Source organism: Stylophora pistillata, chromosome 6, assembly GCF_964205215.1.
Source record: "Stylophora pistillata chromosome 6, jaStyPist1.2, whole genome shotgun sequence".
In the NCBI taxonomy this organism is placed as follows: Eukaryota; Metazoa; Cnidaria; class Anthozoa; order Scleractinia; family Pocilloporidae; genus Stylophora; species Stylophora pistillata.
Window position 1 is genome coordinate 31,909,891 of NC_142524.1, and position 3,450 is coordinate 31,913,340.

Consider the following 3,450-nt stretch of genomic DNA (forward strand, 5'->3'; position numbering starts at 1 on the left):
ATTGATGCTATTTTAAATTACGAACTTTGAAAGTTATGTTGTTACAGCATGTGTATCGCTACTTGTGTAACAAACTGCCATTCAGTGTTATCACATTAGTTCCCTGGAGTAACTTAAATTTGCTCTTGATTGTAACTCAACGGGGGATAAAATACAAATAATAAAGTACTTTTTTCAAAATCTTAAATTGATATAGTTCTGAGCATTCTGGCTTTATTGTTCGGGGTTTTACTGCTCGCTCGGCAGAATTAACGAGAGGTGCTTAGACACTGTATTTCTTTAATTCCCTTCCAAAGGAGTTGACTCCTACTACAGCGATGCTTCCCTTCTCTCTTTCTGCAACTGCTGTTACAACTGAGGCTGCGACTGCAACTAGCACCACTAGAACAACTACAACTGCAACTGACTCTGCTATCAATTACTACGCATTAAGTTGGGAAAATGGTAGACATGTTTGGGTTAGTTGACCGTGAGAACCTTCATCGTATATTCTTTTACTTTGCAAGGGGAAATCGAGGAACTCCCTCCAAAGTATCCGGCCAACACCAAGGAACCAATTAAATGCTAACAGCAAGGCTGCGTGCAAGAATCGCATACACAAACAGGATCCTTGGCGTGGGTAAAACTCAAGGTAGACTATACCAAAAACAAACACGACCACCTATAAAACTAGCCATTTCCAACTATAACAAGCGATTATTAGGTCTAACAAGGTAACAAGAAAAATCCGTGGACTAAGAATAGTTTAAGTTCATACCAGAAACATAGGGTCAAGGCAATAAAACTACAACAACAACTCGTCGACACAAAAAGCGAGACTCAACAAAACAAACGGGTAAACCTAAAAATACTCAAAATAGCAATCCTTTAAAATACTCTACAACACTATAGAAGAAGATAGAGTATACATATAGTTCTTGGTTGCTGGAGAAAAGAAAAGGCAGGGGCGATAATGCTCAAATCACCGATTTGGCCCAAACGTGTCACAAATGCTAAATATCACGAGTTAGTTACTTGAGGGAGATGTAAAGAGAAAAATGAAGTGAAAAAATTTAGAAAATTCAATTTTTTTGAGGTTTGATAGTTGTAGAACACAACTCAATTGATTGAATTTGCAGATGGCCTTTCGGTTTGTCGCAGCAGCAACGCAAAGTTGGCTAATAAATTAACCAAAACTACAGTTAATGGGGGGTTTTCCCAGGGAGACCCAATATCTCCCAAGTAATTAGATAATTTGACCTATTACTTTCACACATTTGTTAACTCATGATACTCAGCCTTCGTACCAAGTTTGAGCTAAATCGGTGATTTGAGCATTATCACCCTCTGCCCGGTCTTCACGTGGACACGCTCTTAACATTTTCGGCCATGAGGAGTTCGGGGAAGTATAGTCTCCGCCCTCCTTGAATCAGTAAGAAAAGTAGGAGCGCCTACGCACAATGTTAACATTAGCAGGGATATTGATGTTCGCATTAGTGGACATTGTCGGTTACTCTTTGTAACCTTAAGAGCGGCTCATCCAGTACTACCGTTTTCTGTCTTATGCGAAATTTATTGTTGACCTCCTCCCCTTCCACGTTCCATGCACCTTTCATTAATAATCCGCATGCGCACTGATATAACAGTTGACAGCGAGAGATTATATTTCAAATGTAAGAAGGAAAACCTCGGATAAAATATGTTAGAGATTTCTTTATGATGCATATCAGTTTTTGACTATTTTTTTTCCCTTGTGGTGAGAGGAGACCGAGACACCACGCTTTTTGCTTTTGTTTTTCACTGGAACAGCAACTACTTCAAGCTGAACAAATTTTCTCGTGGACGAGCTCTTAATGCGGAATCTGTAAATGAAATGTTCGGTGAAATTCGGCCGAAGAGTGCCTCATAAAAACACGCAAGTCTTTTTTCACATGACAATTGGAAAAGAAACTGCCCAAAGCGTGTTTTTTTTTTTTTTTTAATGTTATAAATGAACAACAGCAGAATTCACAGGAACGTGAAGATTGCTCGGGATGAAACGGTGAAACTCGATCGGCTGCTGTGACTGATGTGACCTTTCATTCAACGCATCGGAAAGGATATTAGTGCAAGCTTTTAGTTGTTCACTCGAAGGGCAAACGGTGTAATCTGCGAGGCTTGCTTCATTGCAATGACAGGATATCGCCATAGTGAGCTAACCGCGATTTTTTATTGTTATGCCAGTTTGTTCGTATATTTCATCATTTTTACGGTTGTTGTTTTTTTTCAAACACAAAACTTTACTGAATACAATACGAGTGTTAAAGGTTACAATCTGACTGAGCGCGTAAACCTTCAAAACTCGGACTGTACATTCCATTCTCGCTTTAAGGATTTTCGTCTCTTCTCAAGTTATAATAACGTAAATTACGGCGCTTCCGACATGTCTACAAACCTTTGTTTGGTCCTTCTATTGCTACATGCCAGGTTAATTGTTCCGAAATTTCACTTTCTATTCACGAGTAAAAAGCTAAAGAGAAGTCTGGAAATGGTCAGACATAATGCAATTTGGCAGATGGCGTGAAAGCTTTAGCTCAGCTCCGTGTTTTGTACTCTGATAGAGCACGCTCTTTCAACCAATGACAGCGCGCGTTATATCCGAACTTTAAAATGACTAAGTATATATATACTAATGTCGGATATCTGTTGTTGAACAAGAGGGGAACAGTTTTTCGTGGAAAAATTAGAGTTTAAAGGAAAAGAAAAATTCCAAGGAATAGTGTAGGGAGATATCATTGTTGCATTTCGGGTACGACCACATTATCGTTAAAATATATTTAAGAATTGGTTAATGCTTAGCGTTCATTTACCAAGGTGTGAATACACGCGGGAAGTTTGGAGAGCACGAGTGAAGCGTGAAAGAGAGAGGCATTCGGTGAAGTAAAGGCGGTAAAAGAAAAAAAAGGGGAACTGTTTGCAAGAAAGCTGCAGCAATGAAGCAGTTCAAGCTAGCCTTTTCGGCCAAAGACCGCAATATTCTGTTGGAGGGAAATTACAATCAAGTGACAGGAAATATAAAGTAGAAAAATTTTTAATGCTTGTGCGAACAACTTCTCTAAAATTCCTCGGGTAGCTACTTTTTTCTTTTCTAAACAGCAAGAATAAGGATGTGAACTATCTCTATATCTCTTTGGCTGGCCTCGTCATTAATTTTTTTGCCAGTGTAATATCTTTGTAATGAATTGGTAAGTTTTCTTGTTGCTGTTTCGATAAAATCATCCACGGTGTACTTTTGGCATTTAGTTGCATGCCAAGCATGGGGCATGGTAGAGATTTTCCCCTAATGATAAAACCATGTCATATGATAAACACTTAGAACCATTTTATGAAGAAACGAGAATACGGGGTGATGGAAAATATAGCAAAGACAAATTAGGGCGCTTTGCGATTGCCGTTAAACTAAAGCCAAAGCCATCAAAACGGCCAATCAGA